The following is a 24,942-nucleotide window of genomic DNA, read 5'->3' as shown; positions in this document are numbered from 1 at the left end:
TTTTTTGTATTGTATTTTATTATTATTCTTCTAAAATATTTATATTTTTCCTTTTGACTTCCTTTTCTCTGCTAATGGGTTCTTTTGAGGTGTTTTTACTATTTTTTCTGCTAGATATCTTGATGTTATAAATTCTAATATTATTCTGTCAGCAACTATGTTCCATGTGATTTAAAACCCTTGAAATATACTGAGACATGTGTTATAGCCCAGCATAAAATCTATTTTAGTGAACATTCCCTGTGCAATGGGGGAAAAAGAAAGCATACTCTTTGTCGGATGCAGTTTTCTGTACATTTCAATTAGATAAAGTTTGTTGACTGTAGTTTTCAAACGTCTTATATATTTGTTTTCTTTTCCTTGACTTGTTCTTCTTTTTTTTTTTTTAAGATTTTATTTATTTATTCAAGAGAGAGCACAAGCAGGGGGAGCAACAGGCAGAGGGAGAGGGAGAAGCAGGCTCCCCACTGAGCAGGGAGCCTGATACAGGGCTCCATGCAGGGCTCCATCCCAGGACTCTGGGACCATGACCTGAGCCAAAGACAGATGCTTAACAGACTGAGCCACCCAGGTGCCCCTCCTTGACGTGTTTTATCAGTCACTGAAAGAGGTATTAAAATCTTTAACTTTGGTTATTGATTTGTGTACTTCTCCCTCGAATTCTGCCAAATTTTGCTTAATGCATTTAAAGTTCTGGGGGGTATATAAACACTTAGAAGTGTATCTTCTTGATAAATTGATGATTTTGTCATTATAAAATGTCCCTCTTAATTATTTTTTTACTTTGAAGTTTACCTAAATAGAACCATATCTACATTTCTCATTCTTGGTGTTTACATCATTTGTCTTTTGATATCTTTTTATTTTCAACTTGGTAGTGTCTTTAATCCAATTCTTATAAACAATATTTAGTTGCATCTTTCTTTTTTAAAATTTTTACATTGACAATTTCTTCCTTTTCATTTAGTGTTTAGTCCATTTGTGAAATACTTTGGTGTCCTTAAATTCATCATTTCAAAATGTAATCATTTCAAAATCTAACTATCTAAGGTAGACTGAAAGACATGCATTTTACTTAGGGGAAATTAAGGTCTCCTAAAGTTAGGGTAGTGCCTATGTCAGGGTAAACAGAGTGGCAACCAGCCCAGGGTTCCTTTTGCAAGTAGAGGTAGGAGGGACAGCTTTTGCTCAAGATGTCCATGTGCTGGGATGCCTGGGTGGCCCTGATGGTTAAGCATCTGCCTTTGGCTCAGGTCATGATCCCAGGGTCCTGGGATCAAGCCCTGTGTGGGGCTCCCTGCTCGGCGGGGAGCCTGCTTCTCCCTCTCCCTCTGCTGTTCCCTCTGCTTGTGCTCTCTTGCTCTCTCTGTCAAATAAATAAATAAAATCTTAAAAAATAAAAAAGATGTCCATGTGCTGACAAAATAACATCTTCCCCTGTACAAACCCACAGCAGTAGCTGCTGAAGAATGCTGGCCATCGAAATGACTCACATGTTAAGTGTTGAGAGTGGTTCTTAGAGCTCTTGTCACAAAACTTGTGCAGGGCCTACTATTAGAGAGTACATGCTGTCACCAAGGACTTGGTCATACCTCTACTATATGATTTAACAGAATATGGCAGCATAAGGGGGCTCTCAGTTTCTGTATTCACAACTGCCAGTATGAAAATACAAGTAGAATACAATCACTGATACACTTTTTGAAATTCTTTGTAAACTGTAATGCTCTGTCAGTGTTGATGATATTTGAAGTGCCCTGACAAAACAGTTGCAGCTATATTATGTGTAAAACATATTAAATAAGTTCTCCAAACTTGTATTTTTCATTAAGTTTATTTTCATTATTTCTTTTTTTTTCCTATGGATGAACTTAAAAATAATTTTGTTTCTTAATTAAGATGCTATGCATGAAGATCCTGAATAATTTAAGACAATTGTTCTTTTAAATGGTTGTTAATTACACCATCCTGGCATAGTTATTGCATTATTACTACACTTAGGAAAAATATGCTGTGCTATTTGGACTCGAAAATATTTCTGACATTTTAATGAACACACCACTTAGTTATATTGTACCAAGTTTTCCAGTGAACCACGAAGGATTAAAAAATGTCATTCAAGGGTTGTAGATAATTAAACTGACTGAATATAAGACGCTTCATATGGAAGTGAAAATTATGTATGAATTTTGTTGAGCTGGAAATGTGTTTCACTAAATGACTTTAGATTTGTTAATTTTAAGTACAAGACAAAGGGTATCAAGGGGATACCTTATTTTCACCTCAATTTGTTTCATTTGCATAAGCTATTTTATCTTTTGACACCCCTTTTGATTTTTCATTTTGGCCCTTGAATAAATTAAGGATTATTTAAAATAAATAAGTGTCAACTTTGAAATACTGTTAAATATACTCATTATAATATACTTGATGGGGAATTGGTGCAAATCAGTGACAAAAGAACTCATGGATCAGGCTTCCAGTAAAATTTTAATAGAAAAAAACTTTAGATAAATACGGTTTTCAAATAAGACAAGGGAAGAATTTTTATCAGGTCCAAAATAATGATTTTACTTACTTATCTACAGAGTTGACCATTCTCCACAGAACCATGCTCCACGCTCTTCTAAGTACCTCTGGTTATAATTATATTAATGTCTTCCTATATCTACAAATTCGATTATTGTTCTATTTCCATGGATCATTAAATTTTTCTATTCCAGCAGAGATCCCTGCAGTCCGGTTCCTGAGGGACCTCTGCTTGTTATTTTCTGTTTCAATCGTGTGCATTTTATATTCACTATTAAAGATTTGAATAATGACACATTCTCCAAGTGGCTGTAGTTTTGATTATGATAAACCTCTCAGGAGAATTCTGTGAGCATTCACATCTGGTGGAAAACTCCAATGAGAACATCTCTAATGAGGAATTCCTGGAACAAGAAATTACAGATTATCTGTTTTTCAGGAGACATGACAAGCTAGTGAATGCCTTTCTTTGCATAAAATAGTCAACTTCTCTATTTAGTAAGTGAAGATTTTTCTAACTGATTCATTGTCTTATCTAAGTTAATTGAGCAAACATTTTTGTTATGCTAGCTGTTTTTGTCTCTAAAATTTCATGACATAAAAATTGTTTCACAATGCACGTATTACTAACCATGATCATGTATGCTTTTATTATAAAGTGTGCTATTTTATAATATCATAACTAAAATATTTTTACACTTAAACTCTTATCAAACTTCTAAGGCTTTCTCTATTAGAAGGAAATAAAATTCTGAGAATTTATGAAATTTTATCAAAGTAGTTGGTTAAAGGAAAAAACTCTTATAATTCCATAAAAAATATTTCCAGCTATTGCTTTTGGCAAGAGATTAATAGTCTAAATTTGTGGAAGAAAAAAAAGAATGATGAGTATATGTTTTTCAGTCACAATTAAAACATATTTATAAAGAATTATATATACTATTGTGTGTAAATTATGTATTTCCATTCTTAAAATTGATTATTTCTCATTTCAGTCTCTAAGTTGGGCTAATGGAGTGTTTTCTTCTGAATCTGAATTTCTTTCCGTGGAAAGTTATTAAGAAATTATAATTAAGTTAAATTCTTTAGCAGTTCTTTATTTGAAACTAGAGAGGGTCTCTGATTTATGATGGCTCAACCTATGATTTTTCAACTTTAGGATGATGTGAAATCAATGTGAATTCCATAGAAACTGTACTTTGAATTTTGATCTTTTCCCAGGCTAGCAATCTGTAGAAACATGTTCTCTTGCGATGCTGGACAGTCCCAATCAGCCACATGATCATGATGGTAAAAAACCGATACACCTACAACCATTCTATACCCATACAACCATTTTGTTTTTCGCTTTCAGTACAGTAGTCAATAAACTACATGAGATATTTGACATTTTATTATAAAATAGGCTTTATGTTAGATTATTTTGCCCACTGTAGGCTAACAATCAGTAGGTTAGGTGCTAAATGTAGTTTGGATTTAACAATATTTTCAATATGGGTTTACTGGGATGTAACCCTCGTGTAATTTGAAGAAGCCCTATATTATTCTCAGAAACCTAGAAGCAAGAAAGAAACACTCTGCATTTACCATAACCAGTTAGGAAATGCTTCAATAAGCACTGCAAAATCTCAGTGGTTTAACACAACAAAAATTTATTTTTTCTGACAGTATGTGTCCTATGGGCATCAGCAGGACCCACACTCAGAATGATCCAGTCTCCATGTTGCAACTACGCTCATGTGCCACATAAGGTCCCTTTGTCACCGCTGCAGGAAAAGCGAGTCCCTGAAGAATAGCCCTTGGAAATTTTACTGCCTCCAGCAAGAATTGGTGTGTGTCACTTCTGCTCCTATTTCATTGGCCAGAAGTAGTGACATGGCTTGCTTAATGAAAAGCATGCCAGAAAATGTGTGCAGTGCAAATGGGTAGAGAATAAAACCTTTGGCAAACATCACTGACCCTGACAGAGGAATATCTGTCATCATTAACACCCTGACTGTCAAAATATATGAACAAAAACCAAGTTCCAGTGGTGAAAGTCATACACTATAGAATAATAACTGAAAACTTGGGAGCAAATAATTTTCCTTCTATAGGCCTAACTCTATTTCACATAAATAATCTGAAAAAATTAAGAAAATGGGAATAATATTTTATTCCTAGAAATGACATAACAACTTGTTGTCTAAGTTTCTAATGTGGGTTGCAACTGCTTGGTAAAATATACTCCTCATGCTTTCTTTCTTTCTTTTTTTCCCCCCTTCATGATGATATTTTGGATTTAACAGAGTACAGAGCTGTATTTATAATAGAGACTGCTTGAAATTGAAATAAAATGCACATAAATATACGTGGAATTTTGTATAGAAAGAGGAGCCAATTAAACGTAAATGATTGGCAAAGGGACAAAGGAAGCACAAGAAAGTAAGGTTTTGTCCAATGTGCATTAGTTTCTTATGGCTGCTATAACAAAATACCATCATCTGGGTAGCTTTAAACAACAGAAATTTATTCTCTCACAGGTCTGGGGACCAGAGGTCCAAAGTCAGTATCGTTGGGTCAAAATCAAGGTGTGGGCAAGGCCGTGCTTCTGTTGGAGGCACTAAGTGAGAATCCTGCCCCGTCTGTCCCAGTATCTGGCAGTTGCCCGCATTCCCTGATCAGTCTGATCTCCAAGTGCAGCACCTTCAGATCTCTGTATGGTCCATCTTTACATCACCTTGTCTTCTGTATATGTGTCAAATCTCCCTCTGCCTTGGTCTTTAAAGGACACTTGCAATATAGCATTTAGAGTCCACCCAGATAATCCAAGATAATTTCCCCATCTCAAGATCTATAATTTAATCACACTTGAAATCATACTCTTCCAGGTAAGGTAACACTAACAAATTCCAGGTATTAGGCTCTGGTAGCTCTGGGCGTCATTATTCAGCCTACTATGTCACGTGAAAGCTCTCTTTTATTCATACCCTAAACCTAAAGACATCTGTCTAAACAAAGAAAGATCCAAAGAATGTTTTTAAATAAAATAAGCTAGGAAGGATGCTGGTGGAGCTGGTTTTATGTCCAAGGAACTCTACATTTTTCTGTGTAGTATCATTGAAAGGGTATGGAGAAGCCTATGAGACCAAAAGTATCAACTCTTCCCGAAGCTTGTTATCTTCACTGGAGTCACTCTAGGCAGAAAGAAAGCAAAATGAGAGTATCAATGAATGGAAAGTAAGCACTGAAAGTAACTGATGAAGAAGGTGAAGCAATCTTATCTGACTCATTATTATCCATGATGAGTAGTTAGAGTTCAGCTGGTTCCAGACAAAAAGGAAAGAGGTACATAAGTCATGGTGGAATTAAACGTCATGGTTTTTTTAGTAATAAACTTTATAAAGGGCACACATATTAAAAATTAAGTAAGCAGTTCTATCAAACCTACAAAGGGATGTTTTATTTTTTATTTTCATTTTTTAAAAGATTTTATTTATTTGAGAGAAAGCACACAAGACAGAGAGAAAGAAAGAGAGAGAGGATGAGTAGGCAGAGAGGGAGGGACGAGCAGATTCCCCACTGAGCAGGGAACCCAATGAGGGACTCTATCCCAGGATCCCAAGGTCAAGACCTGAGCCAAAGGCAGCCACTTAACTGACTGAGCCACCCAGGTGCCACAGAAATGTTTTATTTATATTTATGTTTAAATAAGAAGCTATCAAGAACTGGCCTTCTAATCCTGGATATTTTCATTTGCGCTCTCCCAAACAATCTCTTGCAGTCCTGTCGCTTCAATGACCATCTGTATGTTGCTGAATATTGATTCTTTACCCCCTACTTTGTCACCTGTGAAAAGTTAGACACCATAAATCTATCTAATTGTCTACTAGTCACACCAACGAGCATGTGTTCCACAGGACCCTCAAACATGAGGGCTCCTTGTCTAATTCATCCCAACCCCAATCTCACTGCCTTGACAGCAACAGTGTTTCTCTTTCACTTCTTAGTTCAAGCTTACAGAGCAGCCAAACTTGATTCTTACCTATCACACATCACCGTTCTGCATTAGACAAGGAAATCTTGCTATTTGGGTAAAAGTGTCTGCTAATATAGATTGGACTCTAGAAGAGCAACATACCTCTGTGGCTCTATCATTACTAATTCCAATAGCAACATCGAGCTCCTTTTCTAACAACTTCCAAAACTGATGACTCATAGCCTTTTAACTCCAATAAGTAGAGTGAAATTTCTATGTAAGGACATTAACTCAAATTATGACTTCGATAAAATGTAAAAGGGATAAGGAGGGTATCTGGAGTGAAAAAGATGAAAAAGATGCAGTGATTGGTGGTGTATGTGTTATCTGTGTTAGACTAGGCTGTTTTCTGAGCCTAACTGCAGGGGACAAAAGTGTGCCTAATTTATAGATGAGACTCCCCCACACATTGTGAGATCATTTTGCCACCAAAGGAGTTCTGACAATTCACAACAAATCCTGCAACTCTTATGGGCTGAGTGAGATCTCATGATATCCCCTTATTTATGTCAGGATGACCTGTCCTAAGTCTTAATATTTTTTCTCTGTCATCATTATATGCTCTGGTCAATTAGAGCATATAATGCTCATTATCTCTGCAACTTGCCACTTTTGAGTCTTGGAACAGACCAGTCAAATACGCATACAACAGGCACTGCACCAATTCAGTGAATTATTTTATTAGTTGTCTCTTTGGATCAAGTGATAAGAACACCACTTTAAATACTTAGGCATACTGGAAACTTGAAAGGATAAAACTTGAGTATCATAAATATTCACAGTTATTCTTGGATATCTATGGGGAGACAGATTTCCAGAACTCGTGTTATTTCTCATCCCTGCTTCTGTCTTACTTCAGATTATCTTCTGTTCTATGAGAAGGAACAAAGAACTGTTCTGTCTCATGGTCAAGTTCAAACCACCAGGAGGGAAATGCTTCACACTCCTTGGCTCCAGTTTGAGAAATCCCAGAAAGACTTCAAATGTGGACATTTGGGTCAATTGCCACTCTTGGTATCAGTGCTGCCTACACGGCAGAATCATCAGCAGTGAGTGACCCAATAATGATGACTAATAAGACAGTCTGTAGCCACACATAGGAAAAAAAAAATGTGGAGCTGCAAGCATTATTATTGTGCATTGATGAAGGAAGTAACAGCAAAAGTTACTTCGAATTTCATCACTTGTGCATTTTATTGTATTAATCATAAGATTATGTATATATTTGAAAAATAGTGTCACACTTATTTGGTATTTAAATAATTCTCATGTAATTGTAGGCTTGAGGACCATATGAATATCTTCATGCTGCTCAGGTGATTAAAGGTAGAGTGATAGTTATTACTGCATCATTTGTCTTGCACTGCTGATACTGACATTAGTTACTATTGAAGACCAATATTTAACTAGTATCTGAGAAGGAGAAGAAGAGCTACTGAGCCCTATGGATTCATTTTAGGAGGCTATAACAGAAATCCTAACGGAGAGGAGGATCCTGAGGAACAGCAAGATAAGCTCAGCAGAGATATGAGGTCTGGGTAAAACCCAAGTGAATGTGCCACCGCTGGGGATTATAAAGCAATGGGCAAGTGACAGGAAATATGTGATGTCAGAACCTGGCAAAGAACACAGAAGGGAAGTGTGTTAGAATAGCATCCACAGAACAAGCAGAATGTAGAAGAAATCTTGTCTGAATGGTGAGATGCATTTCGATCTAAGGGGAAGTCGGAAATCAAGATCAACTATTGGCACGAACGTGAGTGAGGTGGAGTGCAGACAGACTGGTCACAGAGAACCATCCACTGAGGAAATGTACTTGAAAGGTATTTGGACTCCAGAGTGAATCACAATCTCCTGGATTTACACGATTTTGAGGGACAAGGAAAAACATGAATCAGATAGGGTCACTGTTTCTCTTAAAGGAACTATGAGCTTGGGGGTATAAAAATTTCAGCCAAAAATTTCTGGGAAGAAGACACATGGAAGCAGTCAGAAAGAATTTCATGGAAGCTGTAAGGTGGGCTCTAGGTTCTGTGATGGGATGACTGAGAGAATGATAATGCAACATTATAATCCAACATGAGGAAAAGAAAATAGAAAGCTGTTTCACTCCCTCATGGAAAAAGCAGAGTGCATGTCCTGGGCAAATACATTTATACTTGCGTGGTTCATTGTTTGACCCTTTCTATTTCTTCTGCCCCTAGTTTGCAAACTTGCAGGGCACACTTGCTTCTTCTAAAAATTCACCCTGAAAGACACTGTCTTACAACCTTTTTATGATAATCTATAATGGCACTCAGCTCAGGAAAATCAGTTAATCTAATCAAATATACAAACCTCCACATTTAGTTATTCTCTCCCAAATAAAGAAATTGAGTTTCAAACACACCAGATGTACCAGTGGAAAAGATGGATATTATTAAAGAATTTTTATTCAGATTTTCCAGAGGTATGTCCAGTACAAAAAAGAAATCATTATTTTAATATCTTTTCCACCTCTCCAAATACTTTCCTTATTTATGCACTCAAAAACTATTTATGCAGAAAACATTTGAGTGCAACTTATATTTAGGGCACTGGGCTAAACACTTGCCTCATTTTTATTAACGTCTTCCCAATTCGGGTTATAATAATGTTACAAACAGATCACTTTCCTAACATAGAAGATTGCTATAGGTTAATTTAGCCTTCAACAAACCTACAGCTAAGTTCTCACATTCACTACATTATTGAAATGGCCACATCAGCCAGGGCAGAATACATTACAAGATTATGAATCTGATACCCCACATTTGAGTAAATTTAATAACAAGCTTAAATACTTCAGAAGGAGAAAAAAGAACTAGGTAAAATAACATTGTCCATCTGATACAGACTTTTCAGATAGCTTGATTCTGATATTTCTAGTGCAGTAAGACATTCGATTGATATGGTTTTCCTCTGCAAAATGATAGCCCACAAGAAATAAATTTTCATGGATCATATTCATATTTGAACAAAATTTTCCTCATTCTCTCAAACTGTTATTCACTATACTACAGGCTATAAAGGGATTTTCATCTGCTTTATCTTCTTGGCTTTTCCTGCTGTTTTTTAATTAAAGTTAAAAGAATTAAATGAAGCAGGATGCTGGGGTTACACCAGAATGAGAAAAGATCAGGCCGCCAAATCCACTGAGATGTAATGGGTCACAGGCTGATTTTGGAATTATCATTCACAGTGATTTTTTTTCCCCTAGTCTAAAGACTAAACATTAATGTATTTAAAAACTAGACAGATTATAGAGATCAGAGTTCCAGGTCAGTTTCACAGAGTAAAAGTATCTGGGAAAAAAACATGCTTTTAAAAGTATTTTGAGGCTATTTTATGCACTCCTCTGTCAATTTTGGCTATTTATGAATAATAAAATTTTCAGTTTCTCACATATTTTGAGAATATTTGGTTCCACTTGAAATGGCAGCTCTGGGAATCTAAACAGAAGCATTCATATTTATAAAACTGAACTGTATGAAAATATAATGTAGCTCTGCATGTGGTTTCGTTATTTTGAATGTTCAGTTTGATAAAAAAATACAATACAAATAGCCGGTGGATAGTGCTTACTGCAGGTGGGTGGGAGCGGTAGGGGGGCAAGGTGTGGGGGTGGTTGCAGAGGCTGCACAACCCCTCGGGTGAGGGTGCGGGGGACAACTGAGGCCAGCCAGGGGCACCACACGGAGCCTTGACTGCCCAGACCCCCGCCCCTGGGCTCTGCGGGCATCACTTCTGCTTTGTCCCCTTTGGGACCTGCTGACCTTGCCTGTGGCCGGGAGGAGATGGGGTTGTGGAGAGATGTCTACGGAGATGGGCCCCCGTACTGCTGCAGTAGTGTGAACAGTCCTAGGTCGGATAGAAGCACAAGCACAGGGATCACGAGAGCAGAAATCTGCCTTCACCATCACTGCTGTGTGTCCTGTGCCTTGGCAGTGAATCCACTGTGCCGGGGCAAGTGTAGGGTCTCCTTCAGGTAGCAAGAAATTAGAGGCCAGAGAGGGTGGCAGCAAGGGATGGGGTGGCAGGGACTAGTTAAAAAAAAAATCCCACTGCTGCTGCCTCTCATTTCTCTCTTCCTACCCCAGTGCTAGACCTTGGCTGTCCACCAACACAGCAGCACCCACATGACTACGTGCTTGTCTTCAGAGAATTACAGCAGGCATTCTGTTGGTTGCCTCCACCCCCATATTCAACCTCAGAAGCCAACTGGCCACCAGGGACATGTCTCTTCTCCTCTCTGAGCCTCATTTTCCCTAGATGCAAAGAAAGTGGGCTGAAAGTGATGCTCTTCAATCCCTCGTGTCTTGTTCACCTGTTGCTGTGACACTCTCTTCTGCCTCTTCTCTTTGGCTGCTTGGGTGACTCCCTGTTCCAACTATACTGTAGCTCCTTATTTCCTACAGGATAATCCTGAAATTTCTAGATGCACTGCTCTGGGCTTTTCTGATCTCTTCAGCCTCAACTTTCACCAGGCTATATCTCTTCCCCATGCTGTCTCACCCCCCCCAAGACTGCACTCCTTACAGCTGGTACAGCTTTAGAAACAAGAGGAATGACGTCTGTAGTTAAATTCCCCATGCCTTGAAGACAGTATTCTTTGTTAGGGAAATTGCCTCTTTCCCCACCCTTGAAGATTTCTCCCTGCCTCCCACCCCAGGTAGTCCTTCCCCCAAGTCCCCATGGCACTTGTGTAGTCACCTGAGTCTAAATTCACTTTACACTGGGTAGGGATTGTTGATGTCCAAATCTTTTGACTTCTCTGCCATGGGTTTCTCTGTGGGGGCAGGCCTGTGTCTCCTCTCTGTGCCCTGGCCCACAGCAAGGAGAGATGGGGAAATGGGCACTCTTGTGAACATGGTCATGGTCCTTTTCTAAACACTTTCTCCAGCAACAATGTCTCCTATAAATCTGGAGAGACTGTTTCTTGGTCAGTGCTCCAAATGTAGGGAGGGTCTGAGCAGGTTCAGAACCTTTCAAGCCACTGTTAGATCATGGGCTTGAAGAAATAATGTTAAAAAACATAATTAACCAAACATTATTAGTGAAGTCCAAAGCCACTAGGGAAAGAAACTTTTTCCATTGTGCTCTACAGAGCATATTTTCACTATTAGGCTAATGGTTCAGCTACTAAACAATCATTTATTGCTTATCAACAGTGTACACAATAAGGTGCTAGGTACCACTGAAGACCATATTGAGTTTGTATATTTTAAATGGCACTCAGAACTTCCTATAGAAAAATACAAAGATTTTAATACATCCATATGACATGACTGACCAAATTACGGTGCACTGACATCTCAGCTTTATCCCATTGATTTCCTTAGCATGGCTACATAAAGAATTAAATCCCTACCCGATTCAATAGTGTCATAATGCAACTATTCTGTCTTGGGAAAAGAAAAATGAAACTAAGATCATTAACATTTATGGACATTGCTATCATGTAATGCCTATTGGACTTAAGAAGAATAAAACATTGTCACATTTCCTCATAACGAATATTTCTGTAATACAGCATAAACACTCATGTATTTGGAAAAATTAAAATTAATGAAACAGCTCTAATTAAAATGATGTGTATGTGTTTTAATAGGTTCAAGTAGAATGAATTGGGATGTAAACAAGTTTTATTTTATTTTCTCTCCCTGTTTTCCTCCTTTCTCCATCCCTATGTAGACACAGTATGAGTTATAGAATCTAAGATTTGGGAGGACTCTCATAGGCCTAATTTCCTCATGCTGCTGATGGGAAAACCGAGGGTTGGCGAAGTGAATTGGTGCCATGGATCATATGAGGCAATTTCAACACTAATCTTTGTAACCTTTTTTCCCCCTCTGTTTGCCCACAACTAGACAGCCCCTAAGGTGTTGACAAGGAAAGTTCAAGTTGAAACTCACTTATTCTTCAACTAAGGCAACCTGAACACAATTCATGTTTTAAGGGAACTGTATTCACTGTACACACATATTCAATTTTTAATTTATTAAAATGTTTCAATTTCTTTACATGTACTACTTTTAAAGGAACTAATGTCTACTTTGCTTCAGTATACCTCATGTGTGCAGATGTTTGTATGTGTAAGTGCACATACAAATGTTAGTGTTTTTTTTTTTTAAGATTTTATTTATCTGACAGAGAGAGACAGCCAGCGAGAGAAGGAACACAAGCAGGGGGAGTGGGAGAGGAAGAAGCAGGCTCCCAGCGGAGGAGCCTGATGTGGGACTCGATCCTAGAATGCTGGGATCACGCCCTGAGCCGAAGGCAGACGCTTAATGACTGTGCCACCCAGGTGCCCCAAATGTTAGTGTTTTTAACCCGATTTCAGTGAGTTCACCAAATTCTTACAAAAAGCACTGCGCTGGATATCAAAGATACAAAGATGAGTACTGCTTGGTGGTGGAGACATCCAGAATTTGATAGACATGCTTAATATGTGATAGAGGTATGTTTAGATAGCAGCAAGAGTACCCAACCCAGTCTGAAACAGTCTTTGATGGTGGTCAATTTACAGCCTTTTAAGGAAATGATGTAAAACATATTTGGGCTCTTAATGGATGAGTCTGGGAATAAAGAAAGGGAAGAAAAAAAGGAATCTTGTAAGCACAACTCACATAGCTTGATGTTTGTGGAAAGCTACATAGAGTCTTGCACTGGTAGAGTGTGAAGTTCAGTTCAGAAAGTGATATAGGAATAAAGTTAAAGAGCAAGGCAGTAAGAGGATATGAAGGACCAGAGAGCCTGGACCTTATTCTTTAACTTATGGCAACCACTGAAGTGTTTTAAGCAAGAGTAAAGATGGTCAGTGTTTCATTTTTCATGGCTGCTTTGGGAAGATGGGTTTGAGGGCATATGATTAGTAGAATAGGGAATTGATGAAGATTTTACCTCATTCCAAGAAATGGATAGTAGGTAAGTGAATTGCACATGTCTTTTGAGAGAGGGAAGTATTGATATATATTAAGTTGGTGAAATCAACACGATTTGTTGTTTAGTGAGGGAGTGGAGAGGGTCAATCAAGGCTCACCATCAGTTTCTAATTCAGTGGATGGTGATGACACAATGTGAACTATGAACTATAAGAGTAGGTGTAGAAGGAAGGATGATGGGTTTTTGTGCTTGTAAAATAGCCAGCTGGACATATCCAACAGGCATTTGGAAATAAAAGTTAACAAAAGATGTAAGGCCAGAGATAACATTTGAGTGATATCAGCATATAGAAGAGCTTGAGATACTCCTGGGAGAAGTTGTAGGGTGAGAACAAAATGAAGGTCAAAAAAGAGTCTATAAAACACCAACACTGAAGAGCAGAGAAAGGGGATCCAACTAAGACTCAAAATGTGCACTAGTCAGTGAGATAGGAGAGAACCAACAGTGTGTAGTTTTAAGAAAAAGTAATCTAAGATGGCAAATGCACAGGAAAGTCCAATGAGCTAGAGACCAAAAGATGCCCTTTGGATTAGCCTTTTGTAATATTTATACATTGTTCTAAACTATCAGGGTATTTTTTGCCTTTCTCATTTTCTCATGAATACAATATATGAATCTCCTAAGGAATTCTTTACACAAAACACTGACGAGAATGCATAGCTAGCCAGGCCCGAGGAGGTAGTCTGAGGATGAACTTTCTGTACCCACCAACCATCTATGGTTATTAAACACTTGAAATGCCATCAGTCCAAATTGAGATGTGTTCTAACTATAAAATATATACTGGATTTCAGAGACTTAGTATAAAAAATGTAAAATATCTCAATAATTTACAAGTTAGAATCATAGTATTTTGAATATACTGGGTGATGTAAAAGGTATTAGTAAGTTTAATTTCATTTGTTTAACTTTTCTTGTGTGGCCACTAAAAAGTGCGAAATTACCTGTGTGGTTTGCATTTGTGGCTGACTTATTTCTCTTAGATAGTGCTACTCCAGGCTGTGCTTATTTCCCAGAGCAGCCACATTTTTTTCTGTGAATCTTACATAACCACTGAGCCCAGTTCAATGCCTGCATTCCTTTATGCCAACTTCAGCAGACTCAATCCACAGTGTTCCTCCACTTAACCTAAATGCCTTTGGTTTGCTAATTACAATTGGAGTGTGGTTACATATGTGCTATATTATTCTCAATAATACAGATGGTTCTTGTTCTCTAATTATTCCAAATTTTCATATTGTAGTTCCCCTTTTAGGTTTTGCAGATACAGCTACAATAATATAAAGTCCTCAAATCCATAAACTGAAATGATAGGATCTGGTAAAGGTAACCCATTTTTGTCTACCAATACTAAAATAAATCTAGAGTAGAATTTTCTGGACAGCCCTATACTTATACTCTGACTTATAACATTGTAACTACTGAATCAGGATGATTATTATTTTTATTAAAATCTCAACATAGGATGTACTTTTAAGTTGTATAATACTTAATAACATTAACTAGATTAAATAGTTGAAGTGTTTACCTAATTAGTTTCATATGTCCCTAACACATTAAATTAGTAGAAATATAGACCTTTCCCATAATATACTTAGAATTTTTCTATTACCACTTTTGAAATATAAATGCATAATTTCTCTGTAAAAAATACCAGCTACTCCAAAATTTTTTGTACATGATGTATTTCACTGTCAGAGTCAAAACAACATGAATTTAAATATTAATTGCAAATTACATTAAATAATTAATTCAACATATGCTATTAGTCAATACATTATTCAGTATTTTCTTCATAAATAAGATATTTCATTACTATAATTTAGTACTAATTATAAAAAAATACTTCAAAAAAAGCTGTATCAAAGAAAAGAATCAATGGTTCCTTATTAGGCATGCCATCATCTATTAAATGTACAATACATTCATTTATACTAGTCAATAATGAAATTTCAATTTAGAACAATTATAATTTGTTCCTGGTATGAGTTTAAATCTGATCAAAGTAATAAAAGAATGTATTCTTACAATAAAACTGGTGACTAGCCAATGTTATTTTATCTATCTATCTATCTATCTATCTATCTATCTATCTATCATCTATTGACTTGAAATTAAAATAAATGGACTCAGATCATTTACTGAATTGAATTCTTTCTACTTGCAGAGTCACTGTTTTCCACAAAAAGGGCACTTATTCTTTTTTCCCATTCTATCTTCTATATCACTCTTCACATATTTATGCACAAATGAAGAAGTGATAACACTTTAGCATGCATGTATCACTTAGTTTATACTATATTTCTTCTTCATATATAATTTGCACGAGCAGTATCAGACCAAATATAAAAATAAGTTTGCTTACAGCCTGGTTTGCCACCACTCCCTCCAGCTGAATTGGACAAAACACTGTGAAACATGCCCAGGAAGAATGGTGTAGGTTTGTGATTCTTTGGTGCAGAGCTATGCTGTGTCCCTACCATGAATCTTCCTGAATCCTTGTAGAAGCCCACCTGGCCCACACAGCCATGCAACATAGTCAGCAAGAAATCTTACCTCTCATTTGACATGACCTCTCATTACTTGACACTATTAGTCAACACAGTAAGAATTTCAACCGAAATAATTTGGTGTCATACAGATAAAAGATCAAGATAATTTATTTCTATAGACTGAATATATTGGCAATCTTGGATCAAAGAAATCTAATAAGATCCAAAGATATATTAAAAATAAAACAGAGATTGGAAGAGTTAAGATGGTGGAGTAGTAGAGGGGCCCTGAGCTTGCCTCATCCCTCAAATCAGCTAGATCAACATCATGTTATTTTGAACACAGGAAATTGATTTGAGGATTCAGAAAACAATCCGTACAATTGGAAAGTGAGAATGTGGCAGATGAGAGGTTTGGAGTCCTAACTTGGGGGAGAGAAAAGCCACGGTGCTACGGAGGGGATGTAGCCATTTTCACAAAGTGAATTCAGAGAAAGAAGGAGAGAGTGGGAGCGAGAGGAACATAGGGTTCCCACAATATGCTGCAGTTAGGGAATCCTCTGGGTAGCACCGGGAGAGATTGCTCCCCCTGCTGAGGTACATTTGGAAGAGGGTATTTGCCTCTCCAAGGACAAAGGGCCCACTGGGAGTCATTGAGCAGCTGTTTAGAAGCAGGGGACAGACACATGCAGAGGGCAGATAGCTTGGTCACAACTTTTGGCTCTGCATCACAGTGGACTGTGTGTGCACTGTGAAACTGCTTTTCTGGGACACAACAGTGAGGGGTGTGCTACAAGTCTCTCTCCTGGAAAGGGGGGAAAGCAGGTCTGCACCTTGCCGGGTCCTTTAAGATTTGGAATTTTGAATCCCAGTTGTATGTCAGAGATAAAACACAGAACTGTGGCACCAGGCATGTCAATGGCCAGGCACAGACAGATTGAGGGCAGCAATCTGATGAAAGCCTGGGACACAGAAGAGTGAACAATCTCTGTGAACAGCATAGGCTATGAGTTCTCCTCCCCAGGGACGAGAGGGCAGGGTGACACCATGTTCCACCCTCTCCCCCACCCCTCAGCATGGTTGGACTTCAGAGAGAAACACAGAGCCTACAGTGGTAACTGGAGTTGCTTACACCAAGCCCATTCCCCCTGCACCTAACAAGGACATCTGGGCAAAGTCAGGTCTGACTGTGGGCCAGCAGAGCAGGCTTCTGCCTCAGAAGACCAACACAAGCACCCCTCCCTCCCATGTACCAGGCTTATCTTAAAAACCAAAGCACAACTAGTTAAAGGTCCAAACACTCCCCATGGTAAGCAAGGAGGAACTTTGTAGAGGACTGAACTGTGGGGAAGAGCAGCTAAAACACAACAGCAGAGTGCACACAGCATACACCAGAAACACTTCCTAAAGCACCAGGCCCTGGACAGTCAATGACCCCTTCTTAATATAGTATTACTCTCAAGAGCAGGAAACATAACAAGCTTTCATAATACACAAACTGCAGAAACCTAGACATAATGACAAGATGGAGGACTTCTCCCCAAAAGAAAGATCAAGAAGAAATCACAGCCAGGGATTTGCTCAAAACAGATACAAGCAACATATCTGAACAAGAATTTAGAACAACAGTCATAAGAATACTAGCTGGGCTTGAAAGAAGCATAGAAGACACTGGAGAAACCCTGGTTGCAGAAATAAAAGACCTAAAAATTCCTCAGGCCAGAATAAAAAAAAATACTATAACTGAGATGTAAAACTGACTGGATATAATCACAATGAGGATGGAAGAAGCAGAGGACTAAGTAGATGATATAGAAGATAAAATTAGGAAAATAATGAAGCTGAAAGGATGAAGAAAAAAATTATTACATCTCAATTATGTACTTAGGGAGCTCCACAATTCCACAAAGTGCAATAATATCCGTATCATGGGAGTCCCAGAAGAAGAGCGGGGAAAAAGGGGCAGATGGGTTATTTGAACAAATTATAGCTGAGAATTTACCTAATCTGGGGAAGGAAAGCGGCATTCAAGTCCAAGAGGCACAGAGAACGCCTCTCAAAATCAACAAAAACAGGTCAACACCAAGACATATCACAGTGAAACTTGCAAAATACAAAGATGAAGAGAGAATTCTGAAAGCAGCTGGAGGCAAAAGATCCTTAACCTACAAGGGAAGACACATAAGCCTAGCAGCAGGAATGTCCACAGAAGTTTGGCAGCTGGCAAGAAGTGGTATGATATATTCAATGCGCTAAAAGGGAAAAATATGCAGCCAAGAATATTTTATCCAGCAAGACTCTCACTCAGAATAAAAGGAGAGAGAAAAGGATTCCAAGACAAGCAAAAACTAAAGGAGTTAGTGAAAACTGAACCAGCTATACAAGAAGTACTGAGGGGTACTTTGAGTGGGAAAGAGAAACCAAAATTAACAAACTAGAAAGTGATAGAGACAATCTACAGGAACTGCAAATTTATAGGTAATACAATGGCACTCAATTAATATCTTTCAATTACTCTGAATATAAATGGACTCAATGCTTCAATCAAAAGACACAGGGTATCAAAATGGATTAAAAAACAAGGCTCAGTAATGCCTGGGTGGGTGGCTCAGTCAGTTAAGTGTCCAGCTCTTGATCTCGGCTCAGGTCTTGATCTCAGGGTCATGAGTTTGGACCGCACATTGGGCTCCATTCGGGCCATGAAGCCTACTTAAAAACAAACAAACAAACAAACATCCCAAGACAAGACCCATCAATATGCTATTTATAAGAGACTGATTTTAGATCCAGGGACACCTCCAGATTGAAATTGAGTGGATGGAGAACCATCTATTATGCTAATGGACATCAAAAGAAAGCTGGAGTAGTCATACTTATATCAGACAAACTAGATTTTAAACCAAAGACTGTAATAGGAGATGAAGAAGGACACCATACCGTAATAAAGTGGTCTATCAAACAAGAAGTTCTAACAATTGTAAATATTTATGGCTCCAACTTGGGAGGAGCCAAATATATAAATCAATTAATGGCAAACTTAAAGAAACTTATTGATAACGATACAATAATAATAGACTTTAACACCTCACTGACAGAAATGGACAGATTATCTAAGCAAAAGATCAATAAGGAAACAATGGCTTTGGATGCCACACTGGACCAGATGGACTTAACAAACATATTCAGAGCATTTCATCCCCAAACAGCAGAATACACGTGTTTTTTGTTTGTTTGTTTGTTTTTTAGTGCACATGAAACATTCTCCATAACAGATCACATACTGGGTCACAAATCAGGCCTCAACCAGTACAGAAAGATTGAGATCATACCATGCATATTTTCAGTCCACAACACTATGAAACTTGAAGTCAACCATAAGAAAAAAAAAAAAACGACCACATATACATGAGGTTTTAGAACATCCTACTAAAGAATGAATGGGTCAACCAGGAAATTAAAGAATAAATTAAAAAAATACATGGAAGCAGATAAGAATGAAAACACCACAGTCCAAAACCCTAGGGACACAGCAAAGGTGGTCATTAAGAAGGAAGTATATAGCAATACAGGCCTTCCTGAAGAAACAAGAAAAGTTTCAAATACACAACCTAATCTTACGCCTAAAGAGCTGGAAAAAGAACAGCAAATAAAGCCTAAAACTAGTAGAAGGGAAATAATTAAGATTAGAACAGTAATAAATTATATAGAAACTCAAAATAAAACCTGTAGAACAAATCAATGAAATTAGGATCTAATTCATTGAAAGAATTAACAAAATTTATAAAGTTCTAGCCAGACTTATCAATAAGAAAGAAGAAAGGACCCAAATAAATACAATCACAAAGATCACAACCAATACCACAGAAATACAAATAATTATAAGAGAATATTTTGAGCAATTATATTCCAACAAATCGGGCAATCTGGAAGAAATAGATAAATTCCTAGAAATGTATAACTACCAAAACTGAAACAGGAAGAAATAGAAAATTTGAACCTACCCACAACCACTAAAGAAATTGAATCAGTAATCAAAAATCTCCCAACAAACAAGAGTCAAGGGCCAGAGGCTTTCCAAGGGAATTCTACCAAACATTTAAAGAATTAATACCTATTCTTCTGAAGGTGTTCCACAAGATAGAAATGGAAGGAAAACTTCCAAACTCATTCTATGAGGTCAGCATTACCTTGATTCCAAAACCAAAGACCCCACTAAAAAGAATTACAGATCAATATCCCTGATGAACATGGATACAAAAATTCTCAACAAGATACTAGCTAATAAAATCCAATAGTATGTTAAGAGAATTATTCATCACAACCAAGTAGGATTTATTCCTGGGCTGCAAGGGTACTTCAGTATCTGCAAATCAATCAACATGATGCACCACATTAATAAAAGAAGGGATAAGAACCACATGACCCTCTCAATAGATGCAGAAAAAGCATTTGACAAAATACAGCATCCTTTCTTGATAAAAATCCTCAAGAAAGTAAGGATAAAAGGAACATACCTCAACATCATAAATGCCATAGATGAAAGACCCACAGCTAATATCATCCTCAAAGGGGAAAAACAGATCTTTTCCCCTCAGGTCAGGAACATGACAAGAATGTCCACTCCCACCATCGTTGTTCAACATAGTACCAGAAGCCCTAGCTTTAGCAATCAAACAAAAAGAAATGAAAGGCATCCAAATCGGCAAGGAAGAAGTCAAACTTTCACTATTTGCAGATGACGTGATACTCTATTTAGAAAATCCAAAAGACTCCACCATAAAATTGCTAGAACTGATACATGAATTTAGTAAAGTTGCAGGATACAAAATAAATGTACAAAAATCTGTTGCATTTCTATAAACCAATGCCATTTATAATTGCACCAAAAACCATAAGATACTAGGAATAAACCTAACCAAAGAGGAAAAAGATCTGTATTCTGAAAACCATAGAACACACATGAAAGAAATTGAAGAAGACACAAATAAATAGAAAAACATTCCATGCTCATGGATTGGAAGAACAAATATGGTTAAGATGTCTATACCACCCAAAGCAATCTACACATTTAATGCAATCCCTATCAAAATAACACCACCATTTTTCACAGAGGTAGAACAAACAATTCTCAAACTTATATGGAACCAGAAAAGACCCTGAATGGCTAAAGCAATCTTGAAAAAGAAAAGCAAAGCAGGAAGCATCACAATTCCAGACTTCAAGCTGTATTACAAAGCTGTAGTGATCAAGACAGTATGTTACTGGCACAAAAATAGACACATAAATCAATGGAACAGAATAGAGACCCAGAAATGAACCCACAACTGTATGGTCAATTAATCTTCGACAAACAGGAAAAAATATCCAGTGGAAGCAAATGGTGTTCGGAAACCTGGATGAGAACATGCAGAAGAATGAAACTGAACCATTTTCTTACACCATACACAAGAAGAAATTCAAAATGGGTGGAAAACCTAAATGTAAGACAAGAAACCATTGAAATCCTAGAGGAGAACACAGGCAGCAACCACTTTGACCTCGGCCACAGCAACTTCTTATCAGACATTATCTTTGGAGGCAAGGGAAACAGAAGCAAAAATGAACTATTGGTAGCTCGTCTAGATAAAAAGCTTCTGAACAGCAAAGAAAACAGTCAACAAAACTAAAAGCCAACCAATGGAATAGGAGAAGATATTTGCAAATGACATATCAGATAAAGGGCTAGTACCCCAAATCTATAAAGAACTTATCTAACTCTACACCCAAAAAACAAATACTTCAGTTAAGAAATGGGCAGAAGACATGAATAGACATTTTTCCAAAGAAGACATCCAGATGACTAAAAGACACACAAAAAAATGCTCAACATCTCTCATCATCAGGCAAATACAAATCAGAATGGCTAAAATTAACAACTCAGGAAACAACAGGTGTTGGTGAGAATGTGGAGAAAGGGGAACACTTTTGCCCTGTTGGTGGGGATGCAAACTGATGTAGCTACTCTGGAAAACAGTATGGAGGTTTCTCAAAAAGTTAGAAAAAAAAAGTTTCTCAAAAAATATAGAAACTACCCTATAACCCAGCAATTGCACTACTAGGTATTTTTCCAAAGGATAGAAAAATGCTGATTCAAAGGGGCACATGCACCCCAATGTTTATAGCAGCATTATCAACAATAGCCAAGTTATGGAAAGAGTCCTATTGTCTATTGACTTATGAATGGATAAAGAAGAAATGGTATATATATATACAATGAAATATTACTCAGTGATCAAAAAGAATGAAATCTTGCTCTTTGCAATGATGTGGATGGAGCTAAGGGAAATAAGTCAGTCAGAAAATTACAAATAAATGGTTTCACTCACATGTGGACTTTAAGAATTGGATACAAACAGAGAGAGAAGCAAACTATAAGAAGCTCTTAAATAGAGAGAACAAACTGAGGGTTGGTAGAGGGGAGTTGGGTGGGGAGATGGGCTAAATGGGTGATGGGCATTAAGGAGGGCACTTCTTGGGATGAACACTGGGTGTTGTATGTTGTATGTGCGTGATGCATCACTGGATTTTGCTCCTGAAACCAGTGTTGCACTGTATGTTAACTAACTTGAAGTTAAAAAAAAAAAGGAAAAAAAAGGCAGGCCTGGGCAGGACAAAGGCCAATGTGATTGGAGTGCAGTGAGCACAGGGAGTAGAAAAAGGAGGTCAGAGGCAGGCAGGTCCTGGGTCATGCTGGGTCTCTAAGCCTGGGCTTCAAATTTTGGGTCACAATCAATCAATGGAATCAGGGAGTGCTTTTTATCTTCTGTATGCTTAAAAAAAATTAAACAAACATTTAAATAATATTACAAAACTCTGGTTTTTTTCCGTATAAGCAAACCCTGATTTATGGAAGTATTTTAATGTGTTAACTAATTTTTATTCTTAACTTTTCATGTGTTAAAAATGAACTATTTTGTGGTTCCATTCAAATTTTTGGGATTCTTGGTTCTAGTTCTGTTAAAAATGCCATCAGTATTTTGATGGGGACCCTGAATAGCCAAAGCAATCCTGAGAAAGATAAACAAAACTGAGGTATTATATTCCCAGATTCAAACTATACTACAAAGCTATAGTAATCAAAACAGTATGGTACCAGTGTGAAAACAAACACATAGAACAATAGAGTAGAATAGATTGTCCAAAATAAACTCATACATATATGGTCTATTAATCCATGACAAAGGTGGCAAGAATATACAATGGGGAAAAGACAGTCTCTTCTAAAAATGCTGTGGAAAAAACTGGGCAGCTACATGCAAAAAAATGAAACTGGACCTGTCTCTTACACCATAAACAAAAATAAATTAAAAATGGATTCAAGATTTAAATGTAAGAGTGGAAACCATAAAACTACTAGAAGAAAATACAGGCAGTGAGCTCTTTGACATTGGTCTTAGGTATAGTTTTTTGAACCAGTCTCTGCAGACAATGACAACAGAAGCTAAAATAAACAAATGGGATTACACCAAACTAAAAATTTTTGCACCATGAAGGAAACCATCAACAAAATGAAAAGGCAACCTACTGAATGGGAGAAGATATTTGCAAATCATACAAATATTGGGTAAATATCCCAAGTACCTAAAGAGCTTTCATAACTTACTAATGGACTTGAATAGACATGAAGATGGACAACAGGAACATTAAAAGATGCTCAACATCACTAATCATCAGGGAAATGCAAATCAAAACCCATATGATTTCCCTTATATACAGAATCTAAAAACAAAACAGAACAAACAAATGAACAAACAAAACAAAACAGAAACAGATTCATGGATACAGGAGACAAAGTGGTATTTGGCAGACTCGAGAGGGAGTGGAGGGTAGGCAAAATAGGTAAAGAGGATAAGAGGTACAAACTCCTAGCTATGAAATAAGTCATGGGATGTAATGGACTGCATAGAAAATATGGTCAATAATATTGTAATGACTTTGTATGGTGATAGATGATAACTTAACTTATGAGGATCATTTTATGTTTAGAAAGATCAAATTACTATAATATGTACCTGAAACTAATAGGATATTGTTGAGCAGAGATGAGATTACTGGCCTTCTGGTTGAGCCCTGCAACCTCAGAAGTAGGTAGAGGAGGATGGGAAGAGATCCCCCAGCTCCCTAAACCCACCCCAGCACACAAGTATCCATGTACACACTCACTGGCACATAGCAGCCCTGTAGCAGCCTGCTGTCAATCATCCAAGGACCTCATATAAGGGCCTGTCCTTCAACCACCTGCTGTTCTGGGGACTCAAGTGCTCTGACTTTTGAATGTGACAAGTTTGTCTCACTTTGAGGTAGGTGTAAAAGAGTGTTACTGAGCAAGTGGAAGTGTGAGCAAGATCCTGACCAAGCCCAGGGTAAATAAATCTGCTTAGCATCTCTGCTTGGGATTTCTCATGGATTATACAGGATCTGGCTAACAGTTTAGAATTAGTTTCTGTTTTGGAATAGCCATTAGAGTGAATTTAAGCCTAATGCTGCCACTTAAAACCCCATAATTAGCTTTGCCCCACCCAGAAAATAATAAATCATGTTAATTCAAAACAGTTCTACATAAGAAATGGTTTCCTGTTTTTAGTTTCTGATATGTGGGCTGGGGGTAGAACTCATCTCCTTCCACCAACAACATAAATGGGCGAGTTGCACCTTCCGCTTTCACATATCAAGTTTAAACTGTCATTTCCCTTTTTAAGGTCACATTTTGTATGAAATGTGATTGATCTCACCTGTATAAAAATATGAATATGGGATATATAATCATTTTTCTGCCTCATAGCTCCTTATTCCATTGTAAATCCCAACATACATGCCTTATTCAAATCTTTTCTTGAAACATGAATGTAGATTTCTCTGTTATTGTTTCCATTGTTTTTAAGAGAACCAGTGAATCAAAAT

The sequence above is a fragment of the Ursus arctos genome, unplaced genomic scaffold (assembly GCF_023065955.2).
Source record: "Ursus arctos isolate Adak ecotype North America unplaced genomic scaffold, UrsArc2.0 scaffold_2, whole genome shotgun sequence".
Classification (NCBI taxonomy): domain Eukaryota; kingdom Metazoa; phylum Chordata; class Mammalia; order Carnivora; family Ursidae; genus Ursus; species Ursus arctos.
Note: the sequence above shows the minus strand (reverse complement) of the source record.